Consider the following 21,405-nt stretch of genomic DNA (forward strand, 5'->3'; position numbering starts at 1 on the left):
TTTTTGCACAACATTGCCATTGCTCGCTTTGAAATCCCTGAGTTTGTTAATCAAAAATTCGTTAAAGTTTTACAAAATAGGAAATCGATAATAAAACAAATTCCAAATTTCAAATTTGGTCTTCCACATGCCCATATTCGTAGGAGGTTTATGTCATTCAAAAATCGATGGCTCTATGTACCTTTGTTTTATCACAATGCGAGAAATAGATGTGCATTTATGCAGATATTTTCATTATTTTATTTGTTTAAATATAACACAGGGCGATAATACTTCGTGGCAATAGTTTGAAAAGTGATTCGACGTTTGTAGTGAATCGATGCAAAATCGCAAAACGAAAACAATAGTCCTTCAGGGACAAAGCCCCTTTGGACTTAAAAAAAAAAAAAAAAAAACCAAAATCTGAAATGTTTCAGATTTTAAATTACGTCCAAAGGGGCGTTTTTTTAACATTTTGTGTGTTACCTTTCTTTATTAAATATCATGTTCCTCGCACTTAAACCATAAGATCCAGTGCAACAGCAATATCGCAAAATAGTTTTAAAACGAGCATAGCTTTAGAATTTCCGATACAGAGACTCACGCGCTGGAGATAAAAATGTTTTTTCTGCACAACGTTGCCATTGCTCGCTTTGAAATCCTTGAGTTTGTTAATCAAAAATTCGTCAAAGTTTTAAAAAATAGGAAATCGATCATAAAACAAATTTCAAATTTCAAATTTGGTCTTCCACATGCTCATATTCGTTGGAGGATTACGTTATTCAAAATTCGATGACTCTATGTACCGTTGTTTTATCACAATACGAGAAATATACATACATTTATGCAGATTTTTCATTATTTAATTTCTTCAAATATAATGCAGGACTCTAACATTTTGTGGCAACAGTTTGAAAAGTGAGCCGACATTTATGAGTCCGACGCAAAATGCCAAAACGAAACTAATAGTCCTTCGGGATTCAAATCCCTTTGGACTAAAAATTAAAAATTTAAAAAAAAAATGTAATACGTGAAGAAATTGCATTATCATCAAGTGTTATTCACTACAAGTTTAAAAAAATCTAATTGAACTTGAGTGCGAATAAAATGTATTTTATTAACAATTGAAAATTTTAACAAGATGTAGGGAGAATGTGAACTAATAGTAGGAATTTAATAACATAAATAAATAAAAGTAAAAAATAGAATAAAACAAAAGAATTCAATTTTTTAAAATTTAAAACCATTCCTTTTATTTATTCTAATTTCTTTTACTTTAATTTATCGTGTTCATTTCTTTAATTTGCCTTTTTATATGAAGTATAAAAATCAATCTGTTTCGAAGGGGTTATAAAAGTTTTATCATTGTATCATTCCCCATTAAATCTGCGGTCGCTTTTAAAGCGTGGTTTATTTCAAGATTTGATTCGAAACCTGGTTCATTTTATTAATACTTATTTAATTTTAAATCTTTTAGCGTTTTCGAAACATTAAAAGAGATGTATGTAAGGTAACTAAATAATGATTTTCTTTGAGTTTTAATGTTTTATCATTCCACTCCTAAACTGTTACGTCATTTTAATCATACTTGGTCGAATGACCTCAACAGATTATTTCAAAATTATCACGCAGCCTGTAATGTCGTATGTGGCAAATGCCAGCCGTTCTAAAATTATCTTAAAGGAGTTATATATGCCTCAAGAATAAAAATAGTTATTCTCTACAGTTATTAACAACAAAAGTAATAAAAATAGTTATTGTCTACAGTTATTAACAACAAAAGTAATAAAAAGAGAAGTGTCGCAGGAAGGGTCATTGCTCAGAGGAATTGGATAAAATCACCTTTACAGAAGCGTAGAGAATAATGCACTAGTTGACTCGCGGTCAAAAACATTAAGAATGAAAGTGACCCGCATTAGAGAAATCATTCAGATCTGTCTCCATCTGAGTGATTTTGGTTCATGGCTAGGGAGATTTATGTAATTTTTTTTTTGGAAGAAGTACTGCGACTGTGACTTGGAACTCGAATTTTAACACCATTTGAAACTTGGGTATTGATGGCAAAAATAGGATGTAATGTTAGAAGTTACTGAAACTGCCTTCGATTCTCTTCTAGTTTTATACTGATTAACTCTGCAAAAAATTATAACATTTCAGCGTATGTGCTATTGTGAAGTAAGCAGTTAATATGTCCAGCTAGCGACTGGAAGATGTATGGTTCGTAGTCCGTCAAGGATATAGGGAATTCTTCACTTTTCTTGTTTCGAAAAACTTTGGTAAGTTCTACAGTGGTGCAAAAACTAAGTTGTAGTATATGATAAATCTTCACCATTTAGACACAGTCGACTGGCTTCAGAGCCTCCGTTTAAGTGGGCAAAGAATTATCGCATTACGTGAGAGAGATTATGAGGCATGTTTCGGTACTAGCATATTGAAAAATCAATAGTTCAACGACATAATTTCTCATCATGTATATCGATTACATTGGACATCTGAAACTTAACATGGGAACAAATGTGTGGTGATCTCTCAAATTAAAAAAGCGCATTAAAAATTATTATTCAGAATTCATAGAAATGATTACTTATAAAATAATCAAATTAATAATAACTGAAAATATATAAAAATGAATGTTTGGCAGAACATATGGTATGTACTGGTGTGGATAACGAATCACTTGAAAAGTGTCCAATTCCTAGATCTCGCATCTTAGAGGTGTTTTTTGGGAGGGGTGAAGGATTGTAAAATTTCTATTTTACTGGCTTGTGGCAGAATGTTCGATCAAAGGTATATTTTTGCACACATGTGGATTGTGTGTTACTCATCTGCAAAATTTCAAATGCCTGATTTTAAATTGCAGATTTTGCTTCAACAAGTTATTGGAATTGATGATTGCATGATGCAACCATCATGAGCATGCATGATTATTTATTTATCTATTTATTTTAAGGTAGGATAAAAAATTCCCATTTGGATTATTGGGTTATTCGATTATGGCAAAGCACACGAGGGCTATCTGCCTAAAGGGATGGATGCCTTCGTGGAGGACTTTCTAAGGGAAACTGCCTCGTAAGTTCCCATTTGATAACGTGCATTATTATGTACTGCACCCAAGGTACGCCAAACACAGTCTTTACGGAATTATATAGCTAGTCAGGTACCGTTTCACACAAAATGTTTAATGGAACATGTTATACATATCGATAGTATCTTTGGCGTCGAATGCTTTCAAAACAGATAAGTGTATAATAATTCCAACTATTGTTACGGAAGGATTTGAACTTGTGGATATTTATATGATCCTTTTCTTCACTTTACGACATGGCACGCAATAAAAGCGACTGTAAAAATTGTAAAAGGGTCATCCTGACAATTTAGGTCCTTATATTTTCGGTAACGTGAAGTAGAAGTTCATATTCTCATAAATTGGAAAACCTGGTCGTTCTTTGTACGATTTTTTTTCGTTATTAAAAGGGAAATAATAAACTTGTTCGTTTTGAACAATTTCCTTCATAGGACAGGGGGAGGATTTCTTCTAAATGGAGTAAATCTATCGAGGAATTTTCGAATCGAAACTCTTTATCATCTCAGCATGTATTTTGACCAACTGCTTTCTTATACTGATGACTGAGATATGCTCCAAAACACTTGGGAATTCTTGTATACTTTAGTCAAGGTTGGCCATTTTTCGAGTAACAACTACGCCTTGGAATTAATAAGATTTAATATGACTGCTTAAATTATTGAAGTTTTAAATCTTATTGCTTTAAAACTTCAAAATAATTTATTTGATCGCTTTGAATTAAAAATGTAGTGAATCAACCAAACTCCAAGTAAAATTTTGATGATCTTTTATCTAAACGTATTAGAAAAAAATATTTCTGTTTCATGTTTAGGAATGATCTAGAAGAAATTTACTGGTCTGGAAGAACTTCTGATCTAGCCAGCGAAAATGCTTATTTCGATTGTATAAAATATTTTTAAAGGTTTGAAAAATATATAGAACAAAAGCACATAAAATTGCTCTAAAAATACACCGAGTATGAGCTCCTGCAACTGAAAAGCTTTTTCCTGTTCGAATAAGAGTTGAGAAGTGAAGAATAAGTCGTCTCTATTCTTTTGAGCAGCAGGAGGTAATAAAAGAATCCTCTCACTAAGATAATAAAGATTATGAACCTTGTACGTAACACGCAGAAGGAAGAAACCTTCACAGATTCTTTTATTCTTCATGGATCACTAGTCGCAGGGCTTCACGCAGTCAGAGTTAACCACGGGGTACCGTTCTTCAACCATTTTGTTTTTATTTGTATTACAATTGACGATGTCACATTCTCCCCTTAAAGGTTTTGGCAGTCGTCTGTAAAGAATTACAATTCTCAGCTTAAAGACGCGGAAGATATTTTAGTTTTGTCCAATAGGCATGGATGTATGACGGTTAGGTGTTTTCGTTTAGGATGGCTGGATGCTTAACAAGTGAAAATTCGTCCACTATCGTCTGCCGCAGGTAAGAAGTAATCTTTCACTCACTGATTTGTTTGTGTAAACTTTGAGCCTGATTTTTGACATGTTCAAAAAAATTTATATCAAGTAAGCGGTAAATTATTTAGATAGATGGAAGTTAACGTAATTGCTTTTGTCAGAACAAACAACAATTCGGAATTTGTTTCCAGTAAGGATATCACTTGCGGAAATATTGCAGAACTTTTTTTTTTTTTTTAATCTTGAAAAAACATAAAGGAATATATGACGTGAAGGGTAACAGATGATTCGAATGTTTTCTTTGAACAGTTTTCCATCATTTTCTTTATATTGCTTACGAGAAAATTATATTAATTTTTGTTAACAACAAGAAATTAATATTACTTTTGCCTCTTCTAACATAATATTTTCTTGAAGCTTACAACATGAATCCTACATTTCCTTTGAATTTAAAATGGATGCCTTTGTCTACAAATTTAAGTTAATATTAAAACTCAGTATTTAGTAATAGGCCATAGTTTTTAAGTAGAAGTAATTAATAACACTAACCGTTCATTTAGTAATGTCTTTCATAACATTTTGAGCAAGACAATTAGAATTCCTAACTTCTAAACTGTCCATTGGTGTCTTTCAGAGTTATAATATTACAGTATGTGCTGAACGCGTTACAATAATCCCCAGATTTACGCAAGTAATGCATTTTGTAAACCCTTACGTAGCACAAATTTTTCAGAAATCGAATTCGTAAATTGCTTAAGCGTAACTTCGCAAGATACTAATATTTATTATATGCATGTGTGAAAATATACATTGTGATAAGGTCGCATAAAGGAAGAAGAAACTGAAGATTAATATGGACATGTCTCGTGAGCATAAGATGAAAATTATTATGATTTAACTTCCGAATACGTTTTCAATAGTTGTTATAAAATAATTAAATTGTTGGCATTGTTAAAAACGCAGGCTCGAGAGCCACGTATCGCTCTCGCACGTAAAATGTATAGAATTTGATTTTTTATATAGATAGATTTTTCTCTTGGATTGTAAGTGTAGCCAATTTTTTTGAGCGTTTAATAAAATTTTCATGCGGTGTTCCATCATTAGAGTTTTCATTGGAGTTCGACACCACACCGTTGAAGCATTAACAATACACCACAACATATACCATATCTCATTGATGGTCATCGAAAATGCTACTCGAAGAAAAACAAGAGATATCAAAGCCAAATTTATTTCAGACATTACGAATAGTATCATTGTTAATTTATTTGAAATACAATCTTCTTTAAGATTAGAAAAACGGGAAACTCAGTAATAAAGTGTTGCCTTCATGTTTGTCAGTAACCGCTACTATACGCTGCGGCATTGAGTGAAAACGACTTTGGATGTGTTGCCCATGCTGCCTTTACAAGTAACCAAAGTTCACCTGGTGTACCCGCAGATGCGACATGCGAGGCTAGGCGCTTTTCAATCACCAACTAGATTCGATGGGCAGGAAATTTGAAGAACGGCTAGGCCAGAGTAACATTGCAATATGGTGGGCTAAGAAGAAAGCTTAAACATTGCGTGCAACATGCGGTCGCGCATTGTTCGAAGCCCACCCGGTGTAATGATAAGTGATTCAGACTGCCATAGTGATAATTCCAGATTCGAATCTTGGTGAAGGCAGCGTTGTAACTGTCCGTCTCTTCGTAGGAGGTAACGGTGGCCACTTATTAGGTGCTTCGATAATGAAATGCCACCACTGCCGGCCTTTAAAAAAATTGTCAGGATCGCTGATGTATCTCCAAATAATAGAAGAATGAGATTTTTTGAAGTTCGCGAAGAATTTTAATTAGTAGTTCGGATTCAATGCAAGTGCGACGGATATTTAAAAATTTTAATGCCTCTTTAATAACTGATTACTGATCACTTTCAGATGATACCTAAAAATTTTAAATCTTGCTACAAGGGTATGGATCACTGAATAACATAAAGGGCTTTTAAACAAGAAGAAAAGAAAGCATTGCAAACTGTGCCAAAAACTTTACATTACATACAAGGAAATAAATTATAATTCTATTTTTTATATTCTCAAAAATTTTTGAAAACCCTGTAGAAATTTTTTCAATTTTAAGAGCTTAATACTTAGCTGTTGTAAAATGAATACTTAATCCTATATTAAATTTCTCTTTAAAGATGGCAGTTGCCATGGATGGAGCTTTCAGATCGTTTGAAAATGTTAATTAAATTGCTTATAAACGAAATAATATATACACAAATATTGTGCATAAATATATACATTGTACACTGCGAAAAAAAAAAGGACACTTCTATATCGCCCGTTCTACTGGGCCGATTCACGAAATTCAAATTGCGTTTTCCATGCCTCGAAAGCGAGACTTAGGTTATATATGAGATTTATATATAGCATTGCTCTAACATAAGTATTTTGACAAAAAATCGGACTTTTTCTGAAATGGCATGCCACTTTTTTTTCGTATTTCTACGACTCTCTTTCGTATTTCTACGACTCTCTTTCGTATTTCTACGACGTATAATCTACGACTCCAATTATGCTAAACTGCCAAGTTTTCTAAAAATCGCACGAGTAGTTTTTAAAAATTTTGCTCTCAAAATTTTAGCTCCTCAGTGTTAATTGAATTTGATATATATTTATTAATATATATTTTTTCATTAAACTTACTGATTCCTTCTTACAGAATTCGAAATTTAGGCTTAATCAAAATATAATTCGCACGATTTTTATGATTTATTTTTAAAATTTGTGTTTTAAAATAGTTTTTATAAATTTTTCGAAATATTTTTTGCATTTTGACCTATAAAATTGTTAACATCATTTTAAAGTAGATGTATTTCTAGGCATACCTGCAAAAAATTAGAGTTTTTTATTCAAAATTTTAAATTAAGTTTAATTGAATTTTAAATTAATTTTTAATTGAATTTACGTTTTGGCACGTTTTGAAATTTGCCGTATTTAGTTAAAATTATTTGAAAGAATGAAACTAAGTAGGTTACTATAACTAAGAATTCTGCGAAATGAATTATTCTTGGCGCAAACTAAAAAAATGCGCCAAGATAAATTTTTGAATTTCTATGTAAACGTCGCACCAAATTTGACAAAATTTAATATTTAGGCATAATTTGAGTTGTAGAATCGAAATAAGGAAAAAAAAATTGGCATGTCATTTCAGAAAAAGTACGATTTTGTGTCAAAATACCTAATATTAGAACAATGCTATGCGTAAATCTATTATATATACGAATTCGCGCTTTCGAGACACGAAAAACGCATTGAATTTCGTCAATCGGCCCAATAGAACGGGAGATATAGAGCTGTCCTTTTTTTTTTTTTTTTGCTCAATGTACATAAATACATAAACTGGAAAAGAGAAACCATTTGCAATGTAATGTGCTTTCGGTTGTTATAAACACTTACGTCTTCAATAACTTTCATAAATAAAAGTGTCTCTTATTTGTTATTGGAAATTAACATAAAGATTAAATCTTAAAAGTTAATGTCGAAGGTACAACGAAGTAATACACACAATGGACAGAAGTAAAACAAATTAAGAACATGTGCGATAGATGGATTGGCTGCTATATGCAGAGAACTAAAATATTTTTAAATCTATTTTTTTATTAAATTTTAAAAGAAAGTTTAAAAGTATTGCAGTACCTTACAAATTGCTGAAATATTTCTTGTCATATTTGTAATTCCTCAAGACTTTTCATTTTATTCTAGTTATAAAAACCCGAGGATGGTTAGAGTTAGTAATTTCCTTGTTTCGCTGTTTCTGTTATGTTATCTGAAATAAACTTCTATTAAAAAAGAAGATAAAACTTTTCGTATATAATGCATTTTTCATGCTGAATAAATGCGTTAGTAACTTTCAACAACTATTTTGCCATAATTCTTAACTTTTTGGATCATCTAGATATGTAAACAGCGGCCGGTCAAATCAAAATTGCCGAGTATTAGTTCGTTCTTTTCTCGGGTAATTGCGGACAAAGCAATCTTTCCCATTTTGTTCTGAACTGAAGTGTAAATATCTTTTGAGAGACAATGCTTGGATGGTTATAGTCAGTAATTTCTTTGTTTCACTATTTCTGTTATTCCAAGCACGTAAAAGGAAGTAGAGAGTATTTTAAAGAAGGGTTCTGTGTTACAAAAGTGGTTTTCCGAAGCATCGTCTATATCAGATCCTTTTGCCTGATGGAGGGAAAAGGAAGCGAAAGTGATACAAATTTCTCTATCATGCGCTTGATTAAAATTGTAGTAGGGTCATCACATATTACGTTTTTGAATGACTTTGTCTTGCTTTCACACTTTGATTCTGCCCCTTACATATGTGTACATATTTAATAATAAGCTAAAATATTTATTTTCTCCCTAATATTCTATAAAGTTCATAGTATGATATGTTTATTCTTATTTTTCGTAATAAAATTGAGGGAGTTAATCTCGAAACAAAAATTTGTTATGCTCTTAACTTATAAAGCAAAAGTAGTGAAGAAATTTCAAGTAACGATACTTGCACATATAACGCATCAGTTACTGTGTGTTTATTACACCAGATCTAAATTCGTGATTAAATAAGACATATGTTACCGTTAAAGACCAAACTGGGGAATGTCGACATTCTCCAGTGAATGTCAACACATACCAGATACGTCGGTGAAAAACCGAATTTTTGATTATATTCTTATACATTGGAACCATCACCGGTGTATGTCGACAAGCATAAATATGATCTCGTGAAGGTAGAAACGAGAAGCCTAGAAGACAGACTGAGAAGCATTGTAAAAGCAAGGGACTCTTGTGCAGTTTAGTTGTTGCAATAAATAAGATTGCATAACGTCAATCACATAATTAAGTAAGTTTATTATTGGTGTTATTTCTTTTCATATTTAGAATGCACTATTCGTTTTAAGTTCAAAGAGCAAAAATATTTTAGAACAAAAATCTTTATAGAACAAAAATATTTTTATTTTACATTCACCATCAGTGCGTGGCGAATGTCGACATTTGCCGGTGTAAGTGAGAAATAAGGATATTTAGCAAATATTTCGGATATACATCAAGCGAGTACTTGAATGTTGTCATTCATCGGCGAATATGGACATTCTCCAGATTTCGGTCTTTCTCGAGTATGTTAAAGCACACGAGGGCTGTTTGCCTAAGGGAAGGGATGCCTTCATGGAAGATTTTCCAAAGAAAACTGGCTTATATTCACCTTACATATGAAAAAACCACGAAAACCAATCAAGCCCATCGATCGAAGCCAAGTCGAACTCTCAACATTCAGCGATTTTAACCAGTCGGTCACTGGCGCGGGCTTTGGCTGCACGGAAATTTTCTTGACTTTTTCCTTGTGCAAGCCAATATTTTTTCAAGGAAGGCCCCTTCAAGAACATTCTTACACTTAGGAGGATAGGTCTCCAGTGCTTTGCTATAACATAAATACTGGCTAATTGATTGACATGCTGGGAACTATGTGGCGAATATTGAGTGTATCTAAATTTATATGTTAGGAAGTTTTTCTTCATTTTCGTTTTCGTTTACAAGTTTCCAGAACTCAATAAAAAAAAAAGGCCTTCGTATAATAAGAAATGTCATATATCACTTTCAAATCGTTCAAATTATTACTTCATATATAATTTTAGTTTAAGAGATAATTTAAAGCTTTTATGCAACGTCGAAAGTCAATACGTTGTTGTTGTTACTTATCTCACTTACCTGACAGTGACATTAGAACAAGTCCACGAAATTCATCGTAGCAAGAACAAGATTACGCCTGACGTTTGCAACGCCTTGAGGTGACATTTCGACTTCGCTCATCTCCTTTCCCAATTTTGAAGGAGAGTACCCCGAGAGGACTGGCCGAGGGTCTCCTACCCCTCTTCCCCTACCAGCAACCTCTCCAGAGGCTTTTGGAGTGCCCACATGCCACATGGACACTATATATTTACAAACATCCATGCCTTCTCTTGGATTCGAGCTCGAGACTTCGGTATCGCAGTAGGCTCCCCTAACCACCTAATCGTCTGGGCGGCCAAAGCTCAACATTATTCAGCAATTGGCTAGGCCATGTGACTGATAAGGTCTTAGTATTATCTCGATGGCACTTTCTGCAAACCATTTAGATCATAAATGCCCTGTTAGCGTGATGTAAAGGGACGGGTAAAAAGTAAAGGTACAGACATTTTAAACGTAAAAAATTACATAGCGTTTTGCAATAAAACCGAAACTTAGCAAAGCAGTTTAAGGGGCAAACAAACCGGTTAAACTTGAGCAACCTCTTTTTGTTCTTTGATGCAAATTTGAGGATTTCACATATTTTTGACTGTGCTAAATAACTCTGATTAACGAATTTAAGTATGCATAAAAACATAAGACCTTTGATGTCTATTTTAAGGTCAATAGCTTTTACAACAGGCAACGTTATTTATTAGAATATTTTACGACAGCCGAACAATTCTTTAATGTTGGGAAAATTTTGCTAACTCTTTTCCTTCCTGCAAAGTTTTATCTTCCTTGTGTTAAAGATCACGTGATTTCGTTTGTCTGAAATGCGGTCATCGCGGTGCATCCGAAAGGAAAGTAACGGAATATTCTCAAGGAAATTGGCAATAAAAATATAAATTTAACTCGCAGGAACAAGTTTGGTACTTTGATCTCCCATTAGTCCACATTCCAACAAAAAATCACGCTATTGTGCCTTTTAGCATTCGCTTAAAATATTATTTTTAAATTGATTTCTTTCGGATTTGAAGAGCTAACTTGTGGGCCTTAATTTAGTAGAGTGAACATTGAATATACAAGTCAAACCCCGCTAAATCGAACCCGGTTTATAATGAACCCTCGGATACTACAAACGAATACGTCTGTCACACCCTATTTCCACTATATATATATAATATTATTTTATACGGCTCTTGTGTGATGATAGCTAACACATGAAAACTGGGTAACTTACACATGTAAAACTTGGATATAATTATCTTTATGGACTCCTTTGACTTTATGAATATGACGAAACGAGCATTCTGGTCAAACAGTTTCGTCTATACGTAATTCAATTTTCCACGGCAGTACGAATCTTCAAAAGTATGAAAATCAGATGTAACAAAATTTATGGATATACTGTACGAACGCTTTTGTCCCATCCAGTTTTATGTACATTTAATGTTATATTACCCGTCTATAGCGAGCTTCCAAACGTATGGAAATCGGATGTAACAAACTTTATGGATATTTTTGACCGATACATTCTTTTGTATTTTTCATAATTTTTTCTAAAACTTCTGAAAGTTTTATCTGAAAATTATTAATCTTTAAAATCATCTATATTTAAGCTGTTAGGATAGTGAAAAACGTCTTTAGGTTACTCTTCTTTTGCTTTTACTCCCACCCTTGTCTGTGCGTTTTTAAACAAATGCTATTCAAAGCAAGTGTAGCGCACAATTCTTGGTAAGCCGACACAATATGCATATATTAGGAGAGATCACACGTTATCACGAAAAGGGCTATTCATAATTATAAATGTGTATTGTAGAGAGAGATATGCATTTCGACGGATGAGTCTGAACCACAACTTTTACGCTAAGTAATTTACTGTTTGAAGTTATTAACGTATGATAACACTGAAAAAGAAGGAAAAACAAATATGATAATTATAATTAACTCTTAATACGAGATATGGTTTCAAAGTTCTAGGATTTTAAGTATAAGTGTTTTATTTCATCAATTTTCATCAACATTACAATGCAGTTTTTCAACATAATCCCCATTTAATTGAAAACACTTACCCCAACGAAAAGACAACCTTCAAAGCATGTTTTCGGTACCTTCTCAATCTACCTAATTATGGCATGATTAAACTTATTAAAGGTATTTCCCCCACTTTCTTAGCGTGCCTTCGTGGTGTAACGGAAGCACGCTGGGCCGGTATTCCAGAGGTCCGTGGTTCGATTCCCGGCGAAGGCGGTTGCATATTTTTCATCTTGTCTGCTGCCAAAAATATACCTAATGTCTCTACAAACTATCAAATCGAACATCGGTTAAAGGTTTTTTTGAAGTGTGGGAATAGATGTGGGAATAGAATGCTCTTCGCAGATGTTAGAACAATTTCTGAATTTCACAACTTCATTCCCCAAAAAGAAAAGGATTACTCTTCACATCTTCCATAATTGCAAAAACAGCTCTATAAAAAACTACTCCTCTATCAGTAATCAAACAACTAAATTGAACTAAAGAATATTGCACGGGATGGCTGACTATACATGTCATTGTCTTTGGCCAGTAGCTTTGCTCATTTCCCACAGCTTTGGAAACAGCTTACGTACACATGTTATTAATTAAAGTTATTATTCTTTCCTTTGGTAGATATGGAAATATTAATCAGTTTCTTTTGTGTTCCATCAGTCAAAATTTACATCTTTTTGAGAAAATCCACTTTTTTTTTTGATTGGATCGAGTGATTTTTTGATTGGACCAAACTTTCAGTCCCTTGAAATTCGAAGCGAGGTTTCACATCATTTACCGCTATGTGTTTAGGTAAAGTGCAGTTAACATTTATAAATGCTCTAGATCTTAAGAACATGTTATATTAAGAAAGGCAACTTCTTTTGAAGTAAACTGTAAATTCTGTATAACATCCTTACATATCTCGAAAGCGATTGAAACATTTACATCGTAAAGCAGCTGTTTAAAAAAAACGATTCGAATTACGTCAGAGTATGTTTATACTTTTGGATTGTTTACTCGTCGTTCTTAGGAGTTTGTGTGCTGCATTATTCCTTGTCATACACACCTGCACTCCTGCATGTATAAACTGAATTTCTGTGTCTGGCTGTGATAGGTATAGCTCAACACGAATAAATGGATCGCTGCCATATATTAAAAAAGACAAATCTTTACGAACGTAAATTTTAATTACTGCGCTAAATTAGCCTTAATTAATGAACAAATAAAAATTTAAACTTCTTCTTCTTATTATTTTTAAAATTTAGGCCTTTATTTTATAACAACATGAAATAAAATATTATGATAAAATTGTAGTATTTTAATTTTGAACGTTTATTAGGCAACACGATTATTATAAGAGAAATTAAAATAAAATTATAATAATGTACTTATTAAAAATGAGTTCATTTTGAAACGCACAAAATTAAAAACATTTCAAAAAATTTAGCACTCAAATTATTATGATGCATGTAACATAATTCTTGATGCAATGTTGAATTTTATAATTAAAAAAATCGAGCTTAATTTATTAACGTGTTTAATTAGAAGAAATATATGTATGCTCAAGTAATACTTGTGAATTCATATTGATTTTAATATGATTTATTTCAAATTAATTTCATGGATTTAACATTTTATTTGTGATACATTAATTTTTTTTCTAAAGTATTTAATTACTAAACTTCCCTCGTAGACTAAGTAATGCTTGAAGCTTTATGTTATAATGATTATATATTTCTTATCATATTCTGTTTCCCCATCTGGATATTATACGTGTGCATTTATTTATCAGTGTGCATTAAAAAAAAAAATGCAGATTCTTAAACTGCGTGATATTTAAGTGATATATAAATCAAAATCAAATTGTTTCGAAACAAGATCAGTATCCTTGCAAATCATCACGTAGTGGTCCGATGCGAGATAGGCCTTTGTAGTGACCCTATTGAAAACAGAAAGAACTAGTATGTCACTGAATAATTTTAATTATTGAGAAATCTAGTCCTTCTTTTAACATTCATATATCTATTAAAGTGGTGATATTTAACAAATTCATTTCTGATTCATGTCTTTTTGTTGGTATTTCCTTTTTGAAAGGAATACGATCTATTTAAACTTTTGAATCATTAATAACTTTCGAGGTGGTTGTAAAATTTTGTCTCAATTTTCCACCAAGTGAGACTTTCTGTTTTATAAATTAGGATATTTAATTTTAAAGATTTGCACTGAATACCGTATTTTCTCTTAGCTTTCAGTCCCAGGTTCTGAAAAATTAAAAAAATATTCTCGTAATTTCGCCCTTCTTTAATGCGTTCACAGAACAAGTTCCCCTAAATTTAAAAATGGATTACTCTATGTTATGATTGTTTTAGTCTAAGATAAAGCTTCGAAAACTGTCTGCGAAGGTTACGCTGAATTTTATCCTGCTAACTGTTGAACTTAATATCAGCCTAATTCAAAAACTGATCCATCACACCGAAGCAAACGCCAACTAACATTCAGTTTCGATCTTGCTGAGTCAGCTCCACATTTCCTTTCGATAATTCTTTATGGATAATTTGAGGCCTAAGGAATAGCACAGGCATAATAAGAATGGACGATATTCGAGTTACAAGGAAGTAAAAGTGAAGATATCTATATCAGGCATAAGTAAGCTAGCTATCCAAAAGATCACATTTGATTACCATGCTCATAGTAGGTTTAGGATCTGATCTTATTTCAGAATTTGTCCTTCTATATTTAAAATTAGAAGATGTATTTATATTTCGAAATTTGCATTTTAGTTCTGAAACAAAATTATTTATTTATGCTAGGATAACAAATTAGCTGTAGAAGATAAGAAATCTGAGTACGCCAATTTTCTTCTGATATTTTAGGGATGTACGTTTTCCGACGATCTTACAATGTTTGCGAAGTAAAATACGGGCATAATCATGATCATGATAAAGCAATATGAGGATATCAGATGGAATGTGACAATGAAATCTAGGCGTAAACATAGCTTTCATCTACTTTATATGTTTCTGCGAAATAATACTACTTTATACGTTTTTATTTATACGAAATACGTTTCTAGAAACCAAACTTCTTTTATTATTTTTTTTTATTAACCTCATTCATGCAAAAGACATATGTCGAGTGTCATGTCCATAGCGTATATTAATTAACACCTCTTCTTATGATTAGATCTGCACTGTCAGTTCTCTTTTCGTTCGCCCTCGTCAGGATGCAAATGAGTAAGCATATTTAAGGCAGAGTTCTTGAAGATTTTAGAAACAGAGCTTTTGGCAGAGACGCTCGCAGTTTATACTTTCTTTTCGACCAGCTAAACTAGTACTTCGGATTCAGCCATTTTGCTAGCTGAAGTTAAATCAAGCAATTAAAAAGTTTGAGCCAAGGCTTAGTTAAGCCAGTTATTGTAGACCCCAGCTACAAATATATTTTAATTTGTAAATTCAGTTTTTTGTTATTTAAAACCCGAAAATGGCGGAGTTTGGTTTGTACACGGAAGTTGTGTCACTGTTAAGTTTTAAATGAAAAAGTTATTTGAAAATTTAGTCGGGACATTGTAGTACTTAACACAGACGAAGTGATAATTCACTTGTCAGTCTCGCAGGGTTTTAAAGATTTAAAAATAGATTTACAAAGAATAGTTTTTTATAATTGTAGGACGGAAATGATAGTGTAAACGTTTTGCCCCATTTGAAGCAAAAAATGCGAGAAACTACTGAATTGTATTTGTTGATTTTTCAAAGAATTGTGAACGTAAATTAAAAAATATTTATGCATTAAGTATTTATTAAAATAAAATAAATGTTTAAGAAGGATGTAATTCGAACTCATATTGCACTTTGTTATCGTGATGTTTCATAAAGTAAGAAGACTGGTGGAAAGTAAATAAAATACATGTGAACTTAGGTTTTGTTTGCTACGGATGAGTTGTCCTCTACTGTTGCATACTTTTAATCTAATACTAGAAAAGTAGGGTTTAACCTGTGAAACAAGACTGATCAAGGCTGCATTCGCTTATGCTAAAAATGCAGATATAAAAAATAAAAGGTCAGTGAACGTTCTGTTGTCTGATAGTGAAAATATCATAATCCTTCGCGCATTTAATTTTTGTTGATGTAACTAGTGACTTGATAGGTATATACTCCGATTGACAGTGGGTACTTTTCTGTTATCGGGACCAGATCTGACAAAGTAAGCTTTCTTGCTTTTTTCATTCCACACTGCGATGGAATTCATCTTTCTGCACTTTACTGAATCAAGTAAAAACTAGGTTCTTCTTAATAAAATTCTATCTGGGATAAACTTAATAAAAATTTGGTAAATAAAAACGCAGCATAAACAAAATTGTGTAATCCGAGCTTATTAACTTCATAAATGGCTGGGTTAAACTTGTGACATCACAGTATATTATGTAATTCACTGTTTTTTACTGAAAATAACAATAATCAGTTGTTCATTATTGTAAATTAACATCAAACTCTATTTTAAATTTACATTTGTAAGAGCTGAGCATGATAAAGTAATTCAATTCTATCATTTATTAAAGGTATAAACAATAATACAGTTTCTCATACTGCATTTCATACAGCTTTCATATTTTAAAAGATTTTTAAGCTTTGTAAGAAACATATAAGGGAAAAAAACTTAATAATTTTTTTAATTTAAATTCACATCATGGAACACTTTAATTTTATCATTTTCGCAAATGACTTTATTGCTATGTCACAATATCTTACATTGTAGTAAGCAGACAATCTTCATCATTCTTAAAAAATGTTAAGCTTAAGCTAAAGTATAAGAATAAAATCATTACCTAACGATGAAATCGCCAAATACGGCATGCATCTGATATTTCACTTTTGCAAATAACAACAAATAAAACTTACCTTCAGTCATTGTCTTCAGTAGAATATATCTATATCCTGATCTTCGAAATGTAAACTATTTTTTATTTTAAATATTAATTCTTGTATCCTTCGGCCTCGAGACAACTGAACGCTTTCCAGCAGTCGGAAAATCAAAAATGATCCGGGAAGAAAATTTGATTTAATTATTTAAAAAATGACTCGGCAGCACTTTCAACCAATCTGTCACAGCCTTTTTAGCCATTTTTAACGCAGTTCATTTAATATCAATCCTGCACTTGCCCAACCACATATATAAATACATATATTAAACCTTGCAAAAGCTACTCATGTTCAATTTAGTCTTCGCCAAACCACGAATCTTTTCGAATAGACCTTTTGATTCAATGCTTACATTTGCCTCGCATAACTCTACACATCCACTTAAAAGCATTTAAACAGTTCTTTCGCTCTACCAATTTCATATTCATTTCACAAATGAGGCATTTATAAGAGTTTGCGGTCAACAATTTCTCCATTCAACCACGCTTTTTCCCCCTTTCGCTCCAACTGGTCAAAAAAATCAAAATACTGCAGTAAGCACTGGCATCAGATATACTCATCACAGAATTCTTTTCCTTATTGAGGTACTATTATGAACTGTAAATCATTCACTCAATATTTTTAATCATTTAGTAAATCTTAATAATGTTCTTTTGCGCATTAACTTGCTTTGTAAAATGCTAACAACAGCGCATAGCACACAAAATAATAGATTTATAATAAAAAAATATCTGGCACATTATAAATATAACATTTCAACCAAGTTAAAATATAACTTTTATAATCTTTCAAATATGAAGCTATGTAGTATTTCAAACATTAATCATATAAACATTCCGTATTAAATCAGTTAAAACGTAATTCCAACCTGTTTCTAAAAAGAAGCGTAGACAATATTACACCATATAAAGGCGCGCGCAAGCCTAAGAAAAGTGAACAACATCTTGATTTATGTAGCTTTTAAGGATGAAGCCAAATTATTTTACACTTGAAGCACAAACATATAACGCAAATATTTTGAAAGCACAGACATGTGACTAGTTCATCTTAATCAAAATTGTAACACAAACGTATAACTTATATAACACGAACATTTAGAAAGCAATAACATATAACTACTCCATCATAATCAAAACTATGAAAACAATTTTAATACGTATGAAATGCTTAAACTCCTTTTCTAAATGCTGTCATTCTGGAAAAATATAACTATGTTTCCTTTATATGTAGCTTGCGATCTTTATTTTTGTTTCATCATCCGCAAAAGCCATTTTAATTTTTCAGTTTATAGATCTGTGCGGGCAGATTTTATTTTAAAATAAATATATAATATTCCAAACAAAATAGTTCTACAATTCCACGCAAGTTCTAAAATTGATTGTAATACAAGTTTCGAAGTAAGTATGATAGATAGGTGATTCTGTTTATAGAAAAGAACGCACTTTAAGCAACAGATTTTATAACTTTTAAATATATCATTTGAAAAGAAGATTTATTTCTGCTAAACTATTATTCAGCGTAGACGTTAAATTTTTATCAAAATTTACATCTTTGAACAGTGAATGAATTGCGGCTCATACAAATATGGTTATATGACAGGGAAAACACAGTTTGATCTGGATGTAGTTTTATTTATGTGTTTATCAGTATTTTTATTATTACTACTACATACCTACGTGCAATTTTCTTACTTTTTAAAATTCGTGTACTAATTAAAAAACAATGCAGGAAACGTACTCTATTTTTTCGAATGTATCAGTATTTGTTATTGTAGGTATCCAATCGAATCACTGTTTTATTAAACTTATTTAACGTTTTCAAAATTAACATATATGTTCCAAATAATTTTAGTTTTTTTTAAAAAAAATACCATATAAATAAATAGTCTTTGTTTTTTTCTCTCGTTTAATTGTAGCTTCTGCAAATAAAATAATATACGAATGCTGTTCAAAAATTCTCACCAAATTTGTTACCTCAAGAAACTATTTATTACTCTGAAATAATATCTGTATCTCTTTAGTTATTTATGACAATAATTAAATAATTCTTTTACTTATAATCTAAAATAAAAAAAAATAAATAAAAAGTTACACTAACTCTCTAAAAAAAGAAAGAACATAGTACATTGCCATTCTCTGAAACATAAACAGTACAAAACGTAGAATATATGAATAGATATGAATAGATAATGAATAAAAAAAACCTTTAGAGTAAAGAAAACGATTACATCTGCTCGTGCAATAAATATTGTTCAAATATTATAACGAATTTTGCTATGACAACAGTTTCTTTATTATATATATTTATCAATTCCTTCCGTTGCCATTCATTGTATATTAAAATAAAATATTATTGAAGAATCCAGCTTCAATAACATTTTATTTTAATATATAATGAATGGCAACGGAAGGAATTGATGTTCTTGATGTGTTTTGTTTTCAAACATCTGTAAGACTGTTATTTCTCTCTTTGTGTCATGAATAACTTTATGTCACCGACGAAAGTTTTTTTTTTTTTTTTTTAAATCAGTGAACCATACAGACATTGGGTAGGTGTTACAATATGCATTTGCTCTACAAGATTTATTTACTTTCATAAAATATTATAAAGAAGTATCCAAATAAGACACTTTGTCTGAAGCTGCACTATTGTTTGCAGCGGAAACATACAAAACTGAGTAAATAGGCTAGACACGAATTTGTGTTGAGGTTATTAATCAAATATGTCACCCTGTCGCAGCCATGGGCATTTCGCATGGCACCATTTATGAATCGACCTTTGACTGCAGATTCTCTCGCTTAACCTTGTCCAGTCGTTTGTAGGTCGACTATCGACTCCAGAAACAATGTTTATAAAGAGCCTATGTGTCCGGGTAGACTACGTTTATTTATTTATTCCTTAAAATCCTACTGATATTTGATCGATTCCTCAAATTATAATTGTCTTTTTATATTCATTCAAGAGGATCTCTATTTATGGGCCTAATTGACAGATGTTGCAGCAGCAACAAGCTTTAAATAATCAATGAATAGGCCATTGAAAGCTCTTTTTACTAGAACTTAATGTCAGAAGTGATAATAGAAGAGTGCAGCCATTGTTCTTGACCATCAAGTGATATTTTTAACTCCATCTCTTAATGCCTCGGTGATTTTTAAAGTACTCAAGTGGTTAAGTGCATTAAAAAGGGATTAACAGCTTAAAGGATATTTTTTCTTTTTTCGTGAAGGATAATTATGCTTAGTTTTTGTTATCTCTTCTGTGCGAAGTAAATTTTTTTGCGTTAAATTCTAAAGCGAGCCATAAGCTCATCTGATTGTTTTCTTTCCTTCAAATAATTTGTGTTTAATTTTGTTTACGTTTAACTAATTTTTTCTTAATACATTGGTAAAATTGGGTTAACGTTTTTGAGAACGTTTTACGTTTTAAGGAACTTTTTTAATCAGGAATTGTCTTACAGGAAATGCAAACTTTCGAAAATCAAACTGACAAAATATTTTTCAGCTTTTTAAAATTTATATTAGGATAATCAGCTAAATGGTTATGGAAACAGCATAAGATGTTTAAATCTTAAGGTCACGATTTACTTCTAAATCCTTCAGTTTATTAAGCAATACATTTATAATCTCAAAAATAAATTAAAGATCTTATGTCACTCTGAAAACAAACTATCTCGCATACCATGAAGAAGGTAAATGAAAGATCTTATTTCTCCTGTAGTGGTGACATTTACTATGTCAAGTGGGTACTAAACGGTATTGTAGTGTAATGCAACACAACGGCACATACCATTCTGATGTTTGAAAAGGCTTCGCAAAGAACATTTATTTAAAGACGAAATATCAAGAAATAGCTAAAAGGACAAATAATTCTTTAACACCATCTAAATTGGAAGAGGGCTGGGAAAAAAAGATTCTTGAACTCGGGTTTAAAACCTAGTATGGTAACGTTGATTTTTCCTAACAGAAAATAAGTCTGGAAGATTCATGAAGACTTAAAAGTACTTTGCGTCCATATCGGACTACGGGAAAACATTTTGAGTTAGCATATTTATTTCATTTGTGATTGGGGTATTGAAAGAGAAAATCAGTAACAGTAACAACGCCATTGGCAAGAAGGAAACCTGTGTTCTGAGTCTAAAAGCTATTTTGGGTAAATTTCTTGCACATCCAAAGACATTACTTCTTCATATAAAAATGAGCTGTGTGAAACAATTTAATGTATTTACTCCCTCCTTTCCGCATGCCTTTTTGGTGTACTGAAAGCACAATCGAGGTGCATTTG

The 21,405-nt window shown here is 31.7% G+C and overlaps 1 protein-coding gene across 2 annotated transcripts in view; it reads left to right on the top strand.

Annotated features, from left to right (window-relative positions):
* Positions 1-21,405, top strand: part of LOC118186680 (uncharacterized) — a 75,942-nt gene that overhangs the window by 14,262 nt on the left and 40,275 nt on the right. Inside the window, exon 1 of one of the 2 annotated variants that reach the window (XM_035356804.2) lies at positions 4,278-4,483. The exons of the other annotated variant lie outside the window; for it this stretch is intronic. The gene's annotated coding sequence lies outside the window, so the exon portion shown is untranslated. Of the gene's footprint in view, positions 1-4,277; positions 4,484-21,405 lie in introns of those variants that run through there. 2 annotated transcript variants of the gene reach the window in all.

The sequence above is a fragment of the Stegodyphus dumicola genome, chromosome 7 (genome assembly GCF_044657685.1).
Source record: "Stegodyphus dumicola isolate Sdum_Otavi_A_Nest chromosome 7, ASM4465768v1".
Lineage (NCBI taxonomy): Eukaryota > Metazoa > Arthropoda > Arachnida > Araneae > Eresidae > Stegodyphus > Stegodyphus dumicola.